This window comes from Gopherus evgoodei, chromosome 5, assembly GCF_007399415.2.
Source record: "Gopherus evgoodei ecotype Sinaloan lineage chromosome 5, rGopEvg1_v1.p, whole genome shotgun sequence".
In the NCBI taxonomy this organism is placed as follows: Eukaryota; Metazoa; Chordata; order Testudines; family Testudinidae; genus Gopherus; species Gopherus evgoodei.
This window is the reverse complement of record NC_044326.1, coordinates 65,015,825-65,036,160: the sequence shown is the minus strand read 5'-3', so window position 1 is coordinate 65,036,160 and position 20,336 is coordinate 65,015,825. Positions and strand designations below refer to the sequence as shown.

The 20,336-nt window shown below is 39.1% G+C and overlaps 1 protein-coding gene across 12 annotated transcripts in view; it reads left to right on the top strand.

Annotated features, from left to right (window-relative positions):
• TENM3 (teneurin transmembrane protein 3) overlaps positions 1 to 20,336 on the top strand; it is a 2,266,571-nt gene that overhangs the window by 1,262,281 nt on the left and 983,954 nt on the right. For all 12 annotated transcript variants that reach the window (XM_030563289.1, XM_030563287.1, XM_030563282.1 and 9 more), the window contains exon 6: positions 18,884 to 19,042. The gene's annotated coding sequence lies outside the window, so the exon portion shown is untranslated. The remainder of the gene's footprint in view (positions 1 to 18,883; positions 19,043 to 20,336) is intronic.

The window sequence follows — 20,336 nt, the reverse complement described above, 5'->3', positions numbered from 1 at the left end:
TTGACTTGGAATGCAAATGTAGCTCCCATTGTGTTAGGTTTACTAGCCTAAACTTATATCAGAGAAAGGGATAGACTCATAGACTCATAGACTCTAGGACTGGAAGGGACCTCGAGAGGTCATCGAGTCCAGTCCCCTGCCCTCATGGCAGGACCAAATACTGTCTAGACCATCCCTGATAGACATTTATCTAACCTACTCTTAAATATCTCCAGCGATGGAGATTCCACAACTTCCCTAGGCAATCTATTCCAGTGTTTAACTACCCTGACAGTTAGGAACTTTTTCCTAATGTCCAACCTAAATCTCCCTTGCTGCAGTTTAAATCCATTGCTTCTTGTTCTACCATTGGAGGCCAAGGTGAACAAGTTTTCTCCCTCCTCCTGATGACACCCTTTTAGATACCTGAAAACTGCTATCAGGTCCCCTCTCAGTCTTCTCTTTTCCAAACTAAACAAACCCAATTCCTTCAGCCTTCCTTCATAGGTCATGTTCTCAAGACCTTTAATCATTCTTGTTGCTCTTCTGGACCCTCTCCAATTTCTCCACATCTTTCTTGAAATGTGGTGCCCAGAACTGGACACAATACTCCAGTTGAGGCCTAACCAGCGCAGAGTAAAGCGGAAGAATGACTTCTCGTGTCTTGTTTACAACACACCTGTTAATGCATCCCAGAATCATGTTTGCTTTTTTTGCAACAGTATCACACTGTTGACTCATATTAAGCTTGTGGTCCACTATGACCCCTAGATCTCTTTCTGCCATACTCCTTCCTAGACAGTCTCTTCCCATTCTGTATGTGTGAAACTGATTGTTCCTTCCTAAGTGGAGCACTTTGCATTTATCTTTATTGAACTTCATCTTGTTTACCTCAGACCATTTCTCCAATTTGTCCAGATCATTTTGAATTTTGACCCTGTCCTCCAAAGCAGTTGCAATCCCTCCCAGTTTGGTATCGTCCGCAAACTTAATAAGCGTACTTTCTATGCCAACATCTAAATCGTTGATGAAGATATTGAACAGAACCGGTCCCAAAACAGACCCTGCGGAACCCCACTTGTTATACCTTTCCAGCAGGATTGGGAGCCATTAACAACTACTCTCTGAGTACGGTTATCCAGCCAGTTATGCACCCACCGTATAGTAGCCCCATCTAAATTGTACTTTCCTAGCTTATCTATAAGAATATCATGCGAAACTGTATCAAATGCCTTACTAAAGTCTAGGTATATCACATCCACCGCTTCTCCCTTATCCACAAGGCTCGTTATCCTATCAAAGAACGCTATCAGATTAGTTTGACATGATTTGTTCTTTACAAATCCATGCTGGCTATTCCCTATCACCTTACCACCTTCCAAGTGTTTTGCAGATGATTTCTTTGATACCTGTTCCATTATCTTCCCTGGCACAGAAGTTAAACTAACTGGTCTGTAGTTTCCTGGGTTGTTTTTATTTCCCTTTTTATAGATGGGCACTATATTTGCCCCTTCCAGTCTTCTGGAATCTCCCCCGTCTCCCATGATTTTCCAAGATAATAGCTAGAGGCTCAGATACCTCCTCTATTAACTCCTTGAGTATTCTAGGATGCATTTCATCAGGCCCTGGTGACTTGCAGGCATCTAACTTTTCTAAGTGATTTTTTACTTGCTCTTTCCTTATTTTCTCTTCTAAACCTACCCTCTTCCCGTAAGCATTCACTATACTAGACATTCCTTCAGACTTCTCAGTGAAGACCGAAACAAGAAGTCATTAAGCATCTCTGCCATTTCCAAGTCTCCCGTTAATGTTACCCCCTACCTCATTGAGCAGTGGGCCTACCCTGTCCTTAGTCTTCCTCTTGCTTCTAATGTATTGATAAAAAGTCTTCTTGTTTCCCTTATTCCCATAGCTAGTTTGAGTTCATTTTGTGCCTTTGCTTTTCTAATCTTGCCTCTGCATTCCTGTGTTATTTGCCTATATTCATCCTTCGTGATCTGACCTAGTTTCCATTTTTTATATGACGCCTTTTATTTTGTAGGTCACGCAAGATCTCAAGGGTAAGCCAAGGTGGTCTTTTGCCACATTTTTCTATCTTTCCTAACCATCGGAATAACTTGCTTTGGGCCCTTAATAGCGTCCCTTTGAAAAACTGCCAACTTTCCTCAGTGTTTTTCCCCTCAGTCTTAATTCCCATGGGACCTTGCCTATCAGCCTCTCTGAGCTTACCAAAATCCGCCTTCCTGAAATCCATTGTCTCTATTCTGCTGTACTCCTTTCTACCCCTTCCTTAGAATTGCAAATTCTATGATTTCATGATCACTTTCGCCCAAGCTTCCTTCTACTTTTAAATTCTCAACAAGTTCCTCCCTATTGGTTAAATCAAGTCTAGAACAGCTTCCCGACTAGTAGCTTTTTCAACTTTCTGAAATAAAAAGTTGTCTGCAATGCAGTCCAGGAACTTATTGGATAGTCTGTGCCCCGCGGTGTTATTTTCCCCAACATATATCTGGATAGTTGAAGTCCCCCATCACCACCAAATCTTGGGCTTTGGATGATTTTGTTAGTTGTTTGAAAAAAGCCTCATCCACCTCTTCCGCCTGATTAGGTGGCCTGTAGTAGACTCCCAGCACGACATCACCTGTGTTTTTTACCCCTTTTAGCTAACCCAGGAGACTCTCCACCCTTCCGTCTCCTATGTCCATCTCCACCTCAGTCCAAGTGTGTACATTTTAATATATAAGGCAACACCCTCCTCCCTTTTCCGTCTATACTTCCTGAGCAAACTATACCCATCCACACCAACATTCCAGTCGTGTGTATTATCCCACCAAGTTTCAGTAATGCCAACTAATGTCATAATTGTATTTATTTATTAGCACTTCCAGTTCTTCTGCTTATTACCATACTTCTTGCCTTTGTATAAGGCATCTAAGATACTGGTTTGATCTTGCTCCCATCTTTGCCCTGACCCTCCTTCCTCTCTGCTATTATAGCCTGTGCTCCCTCCTGTTTCCAACCCATCTCCCAGGTCTTGTTCCCCACTTACCTGTGGGCTTTGCTCACCTGTCCCCGTCGAACCTAGTTTAAAGCCCTCCTTACTAGGTTAGCCAGTCTGTGCGCAAATCGGTGAATAAGCATGCTTATATAAGGATAAGGATAGGTGAATAAGCATGCTTTGTCTGGCCCAAAACCTGTTCGTCAACTCTGCCTTGTTGCATAGTTTAAACACTATTTTAGTGGGTACACATAATGTTTAAATATAATCAGTACATACATTTCTCAATTATATTAATTACACTAGCTTTCATTTGATGCCTCATAAGATGCTATTTATGGTTAAATACCATCAAAGCAGTGTGTTGGTGTACTGAGTTTGTCAGGCCTGTTAGGAGTTGCTGATACAGAGAATTGAACCCTTTGCCAGCTGGCAACAATTGGCCTCTATGACACAAAGCTGTACTACTCAACGTCAGTAAGGATGGCAGAATCTCACCCTAAGTGTATGAGACAGAGGGGAAAAACAACTGAGGAAAGTTGGCAGTTTTTCAAAGGGACACTATTAAGGGCCCAAAAGCAAGTTATTCCGATGGTTAGGAAAGATAGAAAATGTGGCAAAAGACCACCTTGGCTTACCCTTGAGATCTTGCGTGACCTACAAAATAAAAAGGCGTCATATAAAAAATGGAAACTAGGTCAGATCACGAAGGATGAATATAGGCAAATAACACAGGAATGCAGAGGCAAGATTAGAAAAGCAAAGGCACAGAATGAACTCAAACTAGCTATGGGAATAAAGGGAAACAAGAAGACTTTTTATCAATACATTAGAAGCAAGAGGAAGACTAAGGACAGGGTAGGCCCACTGCTCAATGAGGAGGGGGAAACAGTAACGGGAGACTTGGAAATGGCAGAGATGCTTAATGACTTCTTTGTTTCGGTCTTCACTTAGAAGTCTGAAGGAATGTCTAGTATAGTGAATGCTTACGGGAAGAGGGTAGGTTTAGAAGATAAAATAAAAAAAGAGCAAGTAAAAAATCACTTAGAAAAGTTAGATGCCTGCAAGTCACCAGGGCCTGATGAAATGCACCCTAGAATACTCAAGGAGTTAATAGAAGAGGTATCTGAGCCTCTAGCTATTATCTTTGGGAAATCATGGGAGACGGGGGAGATTCCAAAAGACTGGAAGGGGGCAAATATAGTGCCCATCTATAAAAAGGGAAATAAAAACAACCCAGGAAACTACAGACCAGTTAGTTTAACTTCTGTGCCAGGGAAGGTAATGGAGCAGGTAATCAAAGAAATCATCTGCAAACACTTGGAAGGTGGTAAGGTGATAGGGAATAGCCAGCATGGATTTGTAAAGAACAAATCATGTCAAACTAATCTGATAGCGTTCTTTGATAGGATAACGAGCCTTGTGGATAAGGGAGAAGCGGTGGATGTGATATACCTAGACTTTAGTAAGGCATTTGATACGGTCTCGCATGATATTCTTATAGATAAACTAGGAAAGTACAATTTAGATGGGGCTACTATAAGGTGGGTGCATAACTGGCTGGATAACCGTACTCAGAGAGTAGTTGTTAATGGCTCCAATCCTGCTGGAAAGGTATAACAAGTGGGGTTCCGCAGGGGTCTGTTTTTGGACCGGTTCTGTTCAATATCTTCATCAACGATTTAGATGTTGGCATAGAAAGTACGCTTATTAAGTTTGCGGACGATACCAAACTGGGAGGGATTGCAACTGCTTTGGAGGACAGGGTCAAAATTCAAAATGATCTGGACAAATTGGAGAAATGGTCTGAGGTAAACAGGATGAAGTTCAATAAAGATAAATGCAAAGTGCTCCACTTAGGAAGGAACAATCAGTTTCACACATACAGAATGGGAAGAGACTGTCTAGGAAGGAGTATGGCAGAAAGAGATCTAGGGGTCATAGTGGACCACAAGCTTAATATGAGTCAACAGTGTGATACTGTTGCAAAAAAAGCAAACATGATTCTGGGATGCATTAACAGGTGTGTTGTAAACAAGACACGAGAAGTCATTCTTCCGCTTTACTCTGCGCTGGTTAGGCCTCAGCTGGAGTATTGTGTCCAGTTCTGGGCACCACATTTCAAGAAAGATGTGGAGAAATTGGAGAGGGTCCAGAGAAGAGCAACAAGAATGATTAAAGGTCTTGAGAACATGACCTATGAAGGAAGGCTGAAGGAATTGGGTTTGTTTAGTTTGGAAAAGAGAAGACTGAGAGGGGACCTGATAGCAGTTTTCAGGTATCTAAAAGGGTGTCATCAGGAGGAGGGAGAAAACTTATTCACCTTAGCCTCCAATGATAGAACAAGAAGCAATGGGCTTAAACTGCAGCAAGGGAGATTTAGGTTGGACATTAGGAAAAAGTTCCTAACTGTCAGGGTAGTTAAACACTGGAATAGATTGCCTAGGGAAGTTGTGGAATCTCCATCTCTGGAGATATTTAAGAGTAGGTTAGATAAATGTATATTAGGCATGGTCTAGACAGTATTTGGTCCTGCCATGAGGGCAAGGGATTGGACTCGATGACCTCTCGAGGTCCCTTCCAGTCCTAGAGTCTATGAGTCTATGAGTCATGGTTGTGCCTCCACTTACATGCCAACCAACAGAATTGGCTGGTTGCACAATAGGTAGTATACTACTCACTTTAAATGTGCATCTCTGTGTCATAATACCTCCCACTTTTACCTCTGCAATGGTGCTTCTCCATACTAGCCCTTTTATGCGCTGCATACCAAAAGCATGACTGAGCTCCCCAACAAAGACAGTAGCTCCACCACAAGCAAACACCTGTCAATGTTCTTTTTCTGTTAAATTCTTTCCCCCTTTTTATGTATCCTACATGCAATCTCATTTTTCTGTATATTTGCCTTTAATTTTGTTAATAGGTTCAGCTTCTTATACCATATAGGTATTTATTTTTCCTTAAATAGGATTATTAAATATTTACATGTTAATATTTACATACGGTAGCATCAGAAATGTCTGTGGCATTTTGCAAATAAGTAAAATACTAAAGTTCCTCCACCTGAACTGCTTACATTCCAAAGAAAGAAGGTGGATTAGGTAATATCTTTTATTGGACCAACTTCTGTTGGTGAGAGAGACAATCTTGCATACATTCCAAAGGGTCAGTCCTGCTAGGTACTGAGAATCCTCAACTCCCATTGAAGTCACAAGCGGTGCTTAGCACTTTGCAGAATTAGGTACTAATGTAGACAACATATATTTGAGATGATGTAAGGAGTAGACTATTTCGTACAAAAGCAGTTACATCAAAACATATTATCCTTGTATTGGATTCTCAAGAAAGAGAGACCAAACCAATATATTAAAAAAGCAGAAAGGTGAAATTTACATAATTCCCCAAAAGGGCAAGCATGTTTGGACAAACAACCCATTTCATTGCCCTGGAAATCATTTATGTTCTGATAAAAAGCAATTTAAATAAGGTAGAGCAGTCATGAATATCATTACTTTTGTATCCAGTTACTAACTTTACAGTATATCTTATTTGCACTCCTCATCAATTCATTATACATTGCAAACACAAATTATTCATTTGATAATCCTATCTTTTGCAAGAAAAAGAGCAAGCAGTGATGAAACATAGCTTTTGCAGCTTAATTTTCTAAAGTAATGCTGAGTGTCTTCCAGTGCCCAAAAACATCAAGGAAATTCAGGGTCCAAGACCCCTGTTTCATTTGGTGTACAGGATGGATAGTGCTCACTGCATGAGAAGAAATCCAATTTTTGTTTTATCATCATCATTCAAGGTGTGGCCTCATGCATTATTTACTGTACACTATTCTGCACCGAATAGAATTATTAATTTATTTGTGGTGTTTTCTGTGGTGTTTATCACTATCATGTCTAAGTGCTTCACAATATATGTGAATTTATTTTCATAACCTCCCTGAGAGATGAGAGCATGCTATTATCCCTTTTTTACAGAGGCACAGAGTGATTAAGGCCAAATGTTTTCTCAAATTTGGATGCCCACACTAGGTATTTTCAAAGCACCAGCTCTCATTGACTTAAGTTGTAGCTTTGACAGCTCAGCAGTTCTGCAAATTACATCCCAGGGTCTCAAGTCAGGCACCCAGAAGATAAAATGTAGTGACCAGGTGTGAGAAGTCTGGTTTAGAGTGCCTTGCCCAGCATCACAGACACACACTGTGGCAGGGGCAGGGTTATAACAGAGTTCTCCAGGGCAGCATTCAACTGCTTTAACCAGGAAACCATCCTTTCCCTTCTTGTAAGTCACCTGGCTTGTTCACTACACAACTCCAACAACTGAGCCAGAGTTTCTATAAACAGCAACTTGATTCATCCCCAGAGCCCGTCACTCCTGTGCATTACATGAGGTATCAGTGGTGTTGAAAAAAATAGTATGTGATCATGTAATTAAAGACTGAATCGTAATACACATGCACAAAGGCGTTGCATTAAGGTGGCTCAGGGAACTTTGATTCTAGCATTCCTAATCTTTGAGTGCTTGACTTTGCACTCTTTTAGTGATGTGTTATCTATTTGTCTATTAGGGCTAGTTTGTGCCTGGCTGTCATTCTGGTTTTCATAGTGCTTGGTGAGGTGAAAGGATGCTGGTTCCAGTTGTTATTCCAGGACAGAAGCTACCCCCAAAGCATGCAGAAGGAGACAGAGTCATGACCTTACTCCACTCCATACTAGCCATCAGAAAGGGAGCACATTGGACTGCACCTAAGTGTTTGTGCCACATGTGTCCTTCCCCAGTGCGTTTGTGGGCTTTGGGGTACATTGTCGCCTGCTGATGGCTATGTAAACAGTAACCAATCCAGCTTTGGATATTTTAGGCCAATTTCTTATCTTGAGTAGGAAAAACCTTGACAGGAATAGTTGAAGAGGGAAAATATGGGGAATTCCAACTTCCATAGTGGAGTGATACTAGTACATAGCACATTTCAATGTGCCAATTCCTGACACCCTGCAGAAGAAGGGAAAAAAACTTAAATATGGTATTTAGTCCTAATTAGCCAGAAGCTGAGTTTTAAGCAACCATTCAGCTTTTGCTGACTTGATAGCTAACCATAAGGTTAACTTCAGAATCAATCAAGCATCCACTTGGATGTAATTTACTATGGTGACATATGATTTGATCATATAAAGCCTGATGAATACAAGCTGCCCTGGTAACGCTTACGCTGTTTACTCAGATGGTCACTGAATAAATATCAAGGATAAAAAAAATGTGCACAAGGATATTTTTAGTAGAAATCAACCATGTTTAGCTGATCATTTGTGATGAATGATATTAGCAGGACAGTTTCCTGTGAGAGTAATTTTTATGTATTACTTTCATTAGCAATGTATAGTATGTAGAAACACAATGGCTTGCATGTGAGAAAAATACTATTAAACTATTATATCTATGAGTCAGATGGCTTTCCATTAGCTCTAAAATTAAAGGGACATTAAAGGTGGGGGGTTGTATTCCATTTTGTTTTGTTTCGATTTCTGTTTTACACATTGTGTTTAGTTAAAAATTAACTAGATACAGATGAGAAAGAAATGCATAATGTTTTCATATATGTTCCTTCCTTCTGGAGAGTAGGGAGGGCTCCATTGGTATTTTACTTTATTTTTCTTGTCAGACTGAAAACACCATTTAGCTATTTAGTAGCTTGATTGTGTGAGAAACAGCTCACAAATTTGATGCTAGGTAGGTGTTCTTGCCAATTATTGTCTGGCTCAAAGGGTAGTTTTATAAAAGCCATTCAACAGATCGTTTTTTGTCCTACCTTAAATCTGAGCCAGATCTTTTACTACATTGCCCAGACCAAAAAAAAAGAGAGAAAGAAAAGCTGTATAAAGAGTAATAACCCTGCCTTTCCAATACATATTTTCTGCTCATATTTTCTAACTAATTTGCAACAGAGATCATAGCCATATGATCTGTAGACGTGACATATAGCTGCTGCAGCCTCTGACCCCAAACAGAGGTGCTGAATTGAGAGAATTCAGATCCAGCTACAGAAATCATGGATAAGTCTTCAGCTTCAAGAGCTTTGCAAGTTTAAGTGTATGATACTTTTATCTCTTTTATTACTCTTCAATAAAAATATTTCCTATTCAGTGAGGATAGTGTGGGGACAGGAAGAGTTAATGAAAGTCTCTGCTTTTGATAGACTGGGACTGTGATGAGCAGCAAAAAACCAGAGCTACTAATTATATTACAAGCATAGTTCTGGGTTTTTGTTTGTGTTTCTGAGGTAATTAAAAAACCAACCTGACTTCATTTATTATGATCTGCTTCAGAGCAGCCACTAAAATTCTACTGTTGACTTTTTTCCAAAAACTATATTTTAGGTGCAAAATATATTCATATCCATATAGAAAGAACACTGCTCTTAAAGCCTGGCTTTTGTGACACTACTGTTCAACAGAGGAAAAGGAATAATATTCTTCAATCCCCTTCATATTTCACTGTTGTTGGGAGAAATGGGGAATATATGTTGTGATTCACGTAAGAGTACTTTTGTTAGAAGCAACAAAATAGCATTTTACTGGAGGATACAGAAATACCATAAATCCATATATTAAGCTTCTTGAAGTATCCGGGTTAAGTCACGGCAAACTACAGTAAATAAGAGCAAAGACATACATCTGTTTCTGTAAAGCATTTTAATACAGACATTTTTAAAAATCAGTTGACTTTTGCTAGAGCTGTCATAAATATTGGCTGCAAAAGTGCCACTCACATACCCCGTGTATAAAAATCCAGCATTTTGCCTGAAAATTTGTGTGCAAGTGACAAATGTTTTTAAAAATTATCCTGGACTTTTCCCCACATTCCAGTGCCTGAAGAAATTTCAAGGCTATTTTTACCAGTGCATTTCCTTGTTTCACACTGGTTTGATTGAAGCTAGTCACATGGTATGGATTCTGTTTCTCTGGTTGACTGAAACTATCTTGTTTGCTTAGGAGAAATTGCAGAAGCTATTGTGAGTGCTTCTTTGAGTACAAGTCTACTCTTAAAATGCTGCATCAGTGCAGCTGTACCGCTGTAGCACTTTAGTGAAGATGGGCTAGCTTCTCTCGCTGGCATAGTTAAGCTACCTCCACGAGAGCCGGTAGCTGTAACGACTGTGTATCTATTTTTCCCCCCTCTTATCTCCCACTCTCAATCTGAATTACAAATTATGAGCTAGATCCCACAAGGAGCGAGCGCTGTACATCCCTACAACTGTTTTCGTAGAATAGCAGGGAACTTTTTTCTTCAGATGTTTAAGAATCCATAGGAATCCATTTCCTGCTCTTTTTAATCCTCCCAGTTGATACTGCCAAGAAACAGTTGCATTTTTCTCAACTGAAAATGGTTTTCTGGCTCCAAACCTGGACTGTGTCTGAGTTTCACTTGTTAGAGAGCAAAAGTGGCTTTAATGCTATCTTTACACTCCTTCCCCTGATCCTGGGGCTGGCTAGCCAGCCAGCCATATTAGGGCAGCCTTGCTCTAATATGCACATCTAATTGCCTGTGGCTCCCAAGGGCCATCATGGCAACTGGAAGTCACCTAGTGTAGATGGGTCAGACATGCCCCCACATTCTGAGAACTGCTATGACGGTTCTATGCCACATAGAGATTCCCCCTAGTTTGGGGAATCCTTCCCCCAGACAGCTAAACTGGCTTTATGGCTGGTTTGCACATACGAGGCAGCTGTAGAGGGGACATGGATTTGAACTAAAGTTTCTTCACCATGATAAAGTATACCATGTTGTCAGTACACTTCCACTGAGAATCTGCTCAACTGTATCATCTTTACAAACCTATTGTCTGTTTTACATAATTGAGAACTGATTCATAAATAAGAATTGCACAGATTAAGGCCACTGCCTTGTTTAATCCTCTCCTTGACCACAGAGCCAGGAAATAAATGGAATTTAACTTGTTTAAGGCCTAATTTCAGATCACTTCCCTATTAAACCCCTTTCTTGAACTATGAAGTAAAGGAATTGGCTTGATTTTAATCTATTAACCCTCACAGTAGATTACAGATCTATAAGTATGGAGCACACCACTCCGAGAGAGATCACTGATCAGAGGCTTTTTTCTGCTTAATTGAGGCATCGGAATGATTTCACACATTGTGAGAGAAGCAGCAATCATCTATTCAGAAAAGAGAACCTCTGAAAGGGCCATCTCTTCTAATAGAAACTGGACAAGATGGCCAGGTCTAGAAGCTGTAACATGATTTCCCATTATTAGGCATCTTATCTTGCAAACCCCAGAGAGATGTGTGGAAAAAATTAAGGTCCAGTTTGCTAAATTTAACTGTGAAGAACAGACCCTTATAGAGAAAGCATCACATTTTGGAGCCAGAAATTGGGAAGCAGTTCCTTATCTTATACAGATGACGATGCTGCGACAGAGGCCATTAGCAGTGAAATAGGAAGAGTAATGTCTGGAAAGTGAATAGCAGGTTGATCTCTCTTCCCCATAGTAATGATGTAAGAGAAGTTTGCAGTAATGTCATGTTGTAATTCATGTTTCTCCAAACTGAAGGAGGAGGACCAATTACAATGTGAAGACTGGTAGTAGAGAGGTCATAAGGTGTATTAAGGGTAGTGGTCATAATTCCAGTGCTGGTTCTACTAATATACTCCACAACACAGCAGCAGCATAAAATATGACTGCATTCACTTGTCTGAAACCCAGAATGAGAAAAGTGGGTAGGGGCTTCCCCCCATTATGTCATTTATATAATATGCCGCTCGATCACTTGGTTGCCTGAGAGTTTACTGGAATATCAGTACAAAATGAATGGGTACCTTGGCATATGGAAGATGACAACATTCTGCTTTTGCTTTTCATAATTACTATTATCAATGTGAAGATATACTGGTGGTGATGGATGGATTGGGGACTGCATTGGGAAGCCAGAATAGCACTGCAGGACTTTGTAAAAAATTTCTTTCACAGTTATTTGCTCCTATCTAGTACCGTAACTTCCATGTAAGTAATGCACACCCTGAAATCAGTAATTCTTTGGTACCCACAATATTACTTACACCACCCAGCCTTATTTTTTGCATGTTCAGTAATGAAACTGTCTTTAATTATAGGATCACAGATTCTTTCCAAACAAATCAATAGATTATATTGAGCTTTTCTGTAATCTTAGATAAATATATGTAGCATCTAGGTAGTACAGAATAATGTTCTGCTCCAGTTGGCTTTATCATGACGGATTACCTTATTTACTGGTGTGATAGCTCTCTACTGGCATTCCTCCCAGAGTGGAAGTCTGAGGTTCTCCCCATTTCAGACTGGAGTACCAGGCTACAACACCCCGTAATCTCTCATACTTCTACAGAGTGAGCAGTTGCTTTCACCCCTTGCAGTGCCTCATGACTGCATTGCTCAGGTGACAAGTTTCACCACCTTCAACTTTGCCAGGGTGGACCCTTGCAGTTCTACTACTCTTAGCTAAAATCCCAGGGTAGCAGTCCCCTGGTTTCAAGCATATTAACACACGGAGGCCCAACTGGAATTGATACCTGTAAGTTACTTGTCTCTGAAAACCTGTGATCAGTAGATGATTAAAATAATTCAAAACAGATCCTTCTGTATTGTCCATTCACCTCAAAGCAAGCAAGAGAACAAGCTAAGAATCCAAAAGGTTTACCTGCTTGGGTGTTTCTTAAAAGCTCATCATCTCCCTCAAAGCTTAGCAAAGGCCAACTGCCTCAGACACATCCTGCACATCTCTGCCACAGCCCCACAGACCTTCTACATTCTCTGCTCTCAGCATCAGTCCTGTCTCTCACACTCCCAAGCAGGTCAAATATGTAAAAAAGTACAGAACCTATGGTAATAGTATCTCATTCTTGTTCGCTTTTCAATTGAGTGTATAGTTAAGAACCAAGAAACTAATTCCCTAGTTACATGGGTTAATCAGTTTTCTTAACTTTCTCATTTCAAAAATATGGATTTGAAATGTTTGCATAAAGTTGAGTATAGATACTAAGACTAGGGTAGGCGAGGAGAATGTGACAAATGGAAGGGATAACTGGGAAGACTGAGGTAGCAAAATGCTAAATTTAAAGTTATCACATACAGCTGCATCCCAATTTAAAATGAACTTCTCTCTTATCCATAGAGTCAGCAACAGTCACTGTCTCGACAGTAGAACACATTAAGATATGGCTGCCTGATTAATGACTTCCATCCGCATTGTGGGTGTTGCTGACTGCAATAGAATCATTTTCAAAGTGACTCCTATGCTGTATGATAAACTGATAGACAAAGGATCTGACCCTCCTTCACAAGAGATCTTTGGCCACAGAGAAATCTCCACCTACTCTGTTTCTCTATGCTTTAATGTACTAGAAATAAGAAAAGTCAAGCTGAACAATTCTTAGTATGTGGGGATAGGACTGAGCTGGGATGGACTCCGGCAAAACTTAAGATTTAATATATAGTAACATTTCTGAACTGCTACTGTAGATGTTTTAAGTAATACTGCATAAAATAAATGCTTTTCAGATGTAATATCATTTTCAGGGTATATTAGGTACTGTGAATATTTGGCAAATATTTTCTTACCCTCATTCTTACCTGTGTGTGTGGCAGGGGGATGCATAGAAGGAAGGTTAGCAGCTACTATAAGGTGGGAAATAAATTTCCATTTTAACTCCATTTGATCCTGATAACATTCCAAAAACGTTCTTTTGTTCCTTAAAACCACCCATCCACCACCACTATAACAAAAACCCATGAAGATAAATTAAAATTCTAAGAGAAAGTTACAATTTTAAAACAGTGAAGTCAGGAAATGACGTGTCATCTTAACGCCACTCTTTTGTTTGAATGTATTACTATATAGTCTTTAATTATAGGTTCACATACTGTTCCTCAAATAGTATCATACGTCATCAGTTCCTAAACTGTGGCCTAGGGATCCCTTCCTAAAAGTCCACAAGGGCTGGTAATATAGGAAGCTAGAGGGAGTTAAATCATATTCAGACTAAATCACAAAGAGAGATTAAAATGAAGAAAAGTAGACAGTGTGATTAATGTTTTTTTCCAAAAAGGATAGAATACTTACCTCAATAAATAAAGATAGCTAAAGTTATGTAAATAGTTTCAAAATATTTCTTATCCTGGAAGCATTTGTTGTTTTTGATGCTAGGAATTTTTGCATTTGGAAATGGGAAAGATGGTGTTCTACACCACTACGAATGGAAGGAAAGACACCCACAAAACAGGTTTCAGAGTGGCAGCCGTGTTAGTCAGTATCAGCAAAAACAACGAGGAGTCCTTGTGGAACCTTGGAGACTAACAAATTTATTTGGGCATAAGCTTTCGTGGGCTAGAACCCATTTACTTTCCTATATTTTTCACTTCATGCATCTGATGAAGTGGGTTCTAGCCCATGAAAGCTTATGCCCAAATAAATTTGTTAGTCTCTAAGGTGCCACAAGGACTCCTCGTTGTTTTTACTCACAAGACAGTTTGAACTTTTATGAAAGTTTCAGAATACTTCTCCATATGCAATGCAATATTTATCTATAAGCTTAGATACACATGTTATTGTTATGGCAGGAGTCACCAGGTGGTGCCACTACACATAGTCTTACAAGGTGTTTCCTAGGCTGTGTCTACACTGTGAGTGATTCCCAGCTCCCATATACAAATTTGCTCTCACTGTCATCTGAAGTAGAGTAGCATGCTAAAAATAGAAGTAGAGCCAAGGTAGCATGGGCTAGCTTCCACAAATTCATACTCATGGGGTTCAGATGGGTTTGTACTTTGGGTGGCTGGGCTGTGCTCAGATCTAGCACACTCCTAGGTCATAATATAGACATAGCTGTAGTGCGCAAGTGCTGTTCACTCTTTGAAGAAACGTATTGTAATTTTATAATACAGCTTTTACTGGGGGAGCTGTGGTTACCACAAAGGGAGTTTATCTTCGGCCTTAATCTGTCTAGAATCAATTCTGGAGGCAGAGTTGCTTCCTGGGATTTTTGTGACATAGCTATCAGTGTTCTATAAGGATGTGGGGTATTACTGCAGAGGCCAGAGGTCATCTTCCATTTTGGAAGGTGAGTCTTAGACTGGAGGAGGCAGTAGAGTGTAGCTAAGTGAAGCTTATGGTAGGTTCTCATTGATGTGTTATGTAATGTATAAACAAAAATAATTTAGTAGTTACATATAAACTCTCCATGCCTTAATGAACCAGGCATCAACATTTTGGCTGTGCTCCCTGAAAGAAGGAGTTGCCTGTGTTTTGACCACCTCTGTTCAAGGACTGGTGTATGTTGTGTAAAACAATCAAGCTGCACTAAAAATATACCCAAACTCCATATTACTAATTTCTCCTCCAACAGAAAGCTGACCAGCAAGGCCCCAGCATCTGCTGCCTTTTAACAGAGGATTGATGCTACAGTATATTATTTTTGTCATAACAGTTCATGAACTTAGATGATTTTACATGATGAGTTTTCTCTTCTCTAAGTTGTATTGTGACTAAGTTAGCCATGAACTTTTCAATTTCTTTATAAGCAGCTATACAGTCATTCTCTAGAATCAGTTTAGGGAATAAGGCCATTAACTACAACTGTTCTGTTTTTTAAAATTGTATTTTAAAATTATTTTTTCTTCTTGAAATAGAGCCACATTCTCTAAAGTGTCCAGTAACTCTGGGTTTCCATCTTTAGTCTCTCAGGGGTAGTGTAAGATGCTGGCTATTCCCCAGCCCACAGAGGACCTTCTGCTACACCCAATGTCCCTTTCTAGGCATAATTTTATTTTCTAAACTGAGCTACAGCTCCCAGGTGATTTCTCCTTTTGCCTTTCTTAGTCCTTTCTGTTTCAGGATTCTTCCTTGCTCTTTTAGCTGGGCACCACCTCACAGGGCTTTCACAAACCATCCCCCAGGTTCCCTCTGCTCTGCCCCCCCGGGACTGGCAACATCTCCTAGGAAATTTCCTGCTCTCCCTTCCTTACTGAGAGTTTGGCTCTTCATAGCCCCACCCTCTTAAATGGCCAAACTGGGACCACCAGTTCTAGCACAGGAGAGCTAAACCTCTTTAATTTAAAGGAGCCAACCAACTTATGACAGTTTGATTTTCTGTGAAGCTCAGCAATTGTGACTGACTTCAACTACTCGGCACTTTGGAAAAATAAAACAGTAAGTGTCTAAAATAGAATTAGTAGCAACTTTTGAAAATTTGTGTCTTCCTGTTGTTTGTAATTAGCTATAGCAATTAGTAGATTTGCTGTATCACACACCTTTAAAAAAAAATCAGGAAAGTAGATATTTTTGTTTTTCATGTGCCGGGGTATAGCTAGATATGTTCATCCACCTTTGATAATTATTTTATGATAGCACATGATATCCAGTGGTTCTCAGCATGTTTCATTTAGAATATTTAGTACAACTGTGTTGACATTCTGTGAAGCTCTTGTGATAGCTGCATGTCAGAAGTTTTTGTGACTGAATTTGATTCACCTGAAGGCAGGTCTCAGATCTCCGTCAGAGTTCAGTAGATCATTTAGATTTTATTGTTCAAGTTAGCCTTGTTTTATAGCTGGCTTCCAAAGCAGCATACCACCAGTGTGGGTTCAGATGAGAACAAACTAAGAAAACATGAAGGAAGGGAGTGAGGAGGCAGAGGGAATGAGCAGGCACCATGCTGCTAATGTTCAATTTGTACTTACCTAAAAGTCCTGTGGTTCAGTTCTTAACATTGTTCCATGTGAATGACAGCAAATTAAAGTTTTATAAAATTCATCTTTGTTTAGAAGAAGAAAGAATGACTGTTTATTCCGAAGTTTAGTGTGTTGGCTATCTCTGCCATCACTTTAATCAAGGGACACAGCTGACAAGGAATGTGCTAAATATGACTAGTAGGAGGCCGCAGATAACAAGACCCAATATTTTGCTTCAATTAAGAGAGTAAAAATAACAAACCATAGGCATATCTCTTTTTCCTTTCCATATAACCCCAAGTGTTAGTGAATATTAAACATGTCTCTGTCCAAAGTCTATCAGACTATAAACCAGAGGGATAACACAGAAAACTGTGTGAAAACTAAAGAGATTTCAGATCTCAAAAATGCATATACTTAGAGTAGTATGACATATAACCAGGCATTTGTACTATGTGACTTTCATAATGCTTTTAATTCATAGGATGAAGGTTGAATTTCTAACAATATAGCAAGTTTCTAATACTAATATTATCAAGGGGTATTGCAGTGTATTCATATGGTATGTAAGGGTATAATTCTTTTTTTAGCCCATCTACTTATGGGGTTCTTAAATCTAATGAGTCACACTGCCATCCTATACCTGGGGAGTGCTTCTTATTCCTATTGTATAATAAACACCACATAAATGGCTGGAAGTATACGTGAGAGAGAAGTGGGAGAGGATTATAAAATATTTTTATGAACAACATTAACATAAATTATTGGCTAACATTTTTCCTATTTTATTTCATAGAACAACTGCTCTTAGTAGTAATAGTTTCATCATACATTATTGTTTAGAGGAAAACAGTTTACACATAGTACCTGTAATATCTACAGTTTGTTTTGTCAGCTTTGCTACTGTTATTCAGTACCTATCAGGTACACTAGTTAGATGGTAAATTTATAGCATATACAGTGGCTGTGTTTCCCAAACATATTCCTTTTGTAAAAGCCTGCAAAATATAACAGCAATGAAGAACACCAGAACTCAGATTTGTTTTTCATAGAACAACTAGTAAATCTTTCCCCACATTCTGACGCATCTTTCTATTGTACTATTTCTCTATGCAAGATCCTCCTTTATAATTATTATTAATTATGTCATGTAATGCGCACTTAGTTTATTTTAGCAGCTGTTCGCAGCTGCCTTTAACCTTTCAGAACACTGAAATCCTATTTTTCTGGGTTTTTCCTCTGTTCTAAATTTCATTTTGGAGTTTGGCATTTTATTTGTTCTTTCCAGACCTTCCTACACGAGTCTTTCTTTTTGTTTTCTTTGTTTTTGTTTTTTACTCTTTCATTATATTTCTTATTTCAGTCTTTGACAAACTAGTTTGTTCTTGTTCTCTCAAGTGTAAACTTATTTTTCTCTTAATTTTCCCCCTTTTCCTATGCACAAGCTATTAGCTGACATGTTTATTTTCCAGACCAGCTTTTTGAATTTGTTTTCCCTCTCTTCATTTATAAATTATGTAATATATTATTTATATATTATTTCCCAAGCGAGTCCTAAGCAGCATATTTGATCGTCCTCACACAAGCCATTCCATGAGAGAGGCATCTCTCAAGCAGCTGACACCAGTGAACCCAGCTAGTTTTTTAACCTCTTCGAATTTTAAGGTCCAGCCAACAACTGCATACATACTCCATCACTCAGGCTATGAAAGTAATGCAGTGTGCAAGTCCATTCGCTCACTTTTGCTGAGCTTGCATTGTTTTGCCCATTTCGTATTCAGTCACGAGGTAGCCTGGAACAAAAAGCTGGCCATCAGAGAGACATATGGCCTAACTTCAGTACTGTAGATGCACTCGATCAACATCAGCTCAGCATCAATAATTAGACAAAGGTCAAATAATAATGTTGGCATCCAAACAATCTAGTCAAACTTCAGTTTTCTCCAAAAACTGTTACAAGAATTGGATGCAGTCTTTTAGGCAGAATTCAATTGTACATTGAAAATACTTCTGTATCTGTGAAGTTAAATGTGAACAAGGGATTGGTGCCTTTTAGTTTGTTGTTAATAATGTCCTCTTACTGTCCTTTTTTACATACTAACTAAAGAACTACATTTGCTTTGTATATGACATGCTGTCCTTTAGAATCTAATTAAAACTTACTTTTTGGTCCTTAGGTAGAAAGATTACTCTGCTGAGATGAGCTCTTAATTAATGCACAGAGAGCCTGAAAGTCCCACCTCTCAACAGTGATGATTGACATTCAAGGATACATAAATTACACTAACTGAGCTTTGCATCAATACAATCTTTCCACACCCAATTCATCAGAGAAGGTAGGTGAGCAGACCAGCATAAAATGTTATTTCACTATGTTGTATGTTTTCCCAAGGGGGAAACACTTTTCAAATTACTGAACATTTATCGTCATGGGAGGCAGTTCTTCCCTTCAGTTTTAAGATGTAGCTTTTGCTTTTTATTATAAAAATCAGCATATTTAATATAGCTATTTAAATGTTAATAACTACAAACTTCACAATTTACAAGCAGCTAAATCTTACAAGTCAATTATTATATGCAAAAATAACTTGACAACATTTATTGATCCCAAATTTTGTTGCCTAGCAACACATAAACATCCCCTAAACAGGAGTTGTTTGGAATCAAAGCCAGATTTTGTCATTCAGCTATTTAGCTAATTATTAGTGCACTAAGTCTTTGGCTCAAAAGATCCTGCAGAAATCCTGATGTACAATATATATTAATTGCATTTTCAAACAAATCTAAAGGTATTTTAAGGCTCAACTTTTTATGGTGAATATATTATTTATTACTTTTACTCAGTAACTGCAACTTCTTGTCAAAGGAGTAAGACTTAGACATGTTCTCAATACTGTGAATTTTGCATTACTGTCTGAAGTGCTTGTCTGCATATTCTACAACAATATTAAAGTGATGTACAGTTGGTAAGAATGAACTGGCTGTTCTGTCTGTAGAAGGTTCTCTTTTAATTTTTCACCAACAGTGTGATGTAGTGATTTTATGATATTTAGGTGTACACTCACTCATTTATTTATAGGAACTGAAATTTAGGGATTTTTTTGGTTATGTTTCTGAAATATACCTGTGTTACAGGGCTGGGCTTATCAGTGGTACCACCTAATAGTTAGTTCCTCGGTCACAACTCTTCCCAGTCTCGAGCATCTCCTACTGCTGGTCACTATGGTGTGATGGCAATCTCTTCTTTATTAGATAGAAACTCAGCCTTCCAGCCAGGTCACCACTGAAATCCATCTCTTTCTAGAGTAACAGAGTCCAACAAAGCATAGAAGTACAATATCCCACCAAAAGGAGTTGCATGCCCAATTCCAGGCCCTTAAGGACCTCATACCTTTACTTCAGGACTTACATTGTCTATATCCCCCGGGCTCTCCCTCTACTGGGTTCTGACCCAGGGTCCTAGGAGTGGCTATGATATCAAGTACCCAGGAATTCTCTGAGACTGCCAGCTTGGCTGCTTCCTACCACTTACATTCCTAGTCCAGGGCATTGTTACAGTCTCACAAACAATCCAAGAAAAGATAGAGCGAAGGATTCATTAATCATTAAGGACAAGCTAGTTGCTGCTGT